The following is a 1,143-nucleotide window of genomic DNA, read 5'->3' as shown; positions in this document are numbered from 1 at the left end:
AATTTTTGCACCAGTGTTTATTTGAAAAATAGACTTGTAGTCTTTTCGTGTGTGTGCGCGTGTGTGTGTGTGTGTGTGTGTGTGTGTGTGTGTGTGTGTTTTGGTTTGTTTAGGTATTAAGGTGATACTGGCCTGGTAAAATGTGTTTGGAATTATTTCTCACTCTATTTTTAGGAAGAGTTTAAGAAGTAAACCCCCAGAGAATGGGAGTGACTCTGGAAATGGGAGTAACAGGGTAGTGACTCTGGACCCTGGAGTGGTGGGACACAGCAGCATCCCAGCCTGTGAGGCCAGGCACAGCATTAGCAAGGACCCCAGAATGTTGGAGCACTGTCATGGCTTGAGCCCTCAGGGACAGGGAGCAGCACAGCAACTACTTCTCTCCCTCGGGAGGAAGGTGCCGGGGCAACTCAGATTCTCCAGGGCTAGTCCAGGTCCCAGGGTTCTACAGTTGTTTGTCCTGAAGGGCAAGGTACCCCAGTTCAGCCAATGCTATTTTCCTGGGATGTGGGAGTGCCATGTTGGATGATCCCTGGCAGGTGTGGCTGTTCAGCTCAGCCAAGACACTGATTCCCTGTGAAGTGGGGCAGTGCTTCAACTCTTGTGCTATGGGGCTGTGACTGCTCTTTGGGGGGCCAAGGCACTGATTCCCTGGAAAGCAGGACATCAAGTCGGCTCAGGTCCTGAGGGGCAGGGCACAATGGCAGCTGGGAGGGGCAGGGAACAGCAGCGTGGCCCCGCAGGGCGGGTGTATGTTGTGATGTGGAGGTCGTTTGTTCCCACCAGCACTCATGTTGAAATTTCATTCCAAATGTGGTGGTGTGGGAGGTGGGGCCTCTTGGGAGGTATTTGGGTCACAGGGGCAGATCCTTTATGAATAGAATAACGCCTTTTCATGGCACTAAATTAGTTACCAGGAGTATATTGTTATCAGAGTGAGTTCAGCTTCCTAGACTCTCACGTTTCTTCTCTTGCCATGTGAGCTCTTTGCATACACCTGTTTCCCCTTCCTCTTTCCCCAGGAGATGAAGCAGCACAAGACCCTCATCAGATGTGCTGCCTGATCTTGGACTTTTCAGCTACAAGCAGCGTGAGCCAAAGAAACCTTTTTTATAAAATAAGTTACCTGGCGTCAGGTATTCC

The sequence above is a fragment of the Cebus imitator genome, unplaced genomic scaffold (genome assembly GCF_001604975.1).
Source record: "Cebus imitator isolate Cc_AM_T3 unplaced genomic scaffold, Cebus_imitator-1.0 Scaffold233, whole genome shotgun sequence".
NCBI classification, from domain to species: domain Eukaryota; kingdom Metazoa; phylum Chordata; class Mammalia; order Primates; family Cebidae; genus Cebus; species Cebus imitator.
This window is presented reverse-complemented; position numbering follows the sequence as displayed.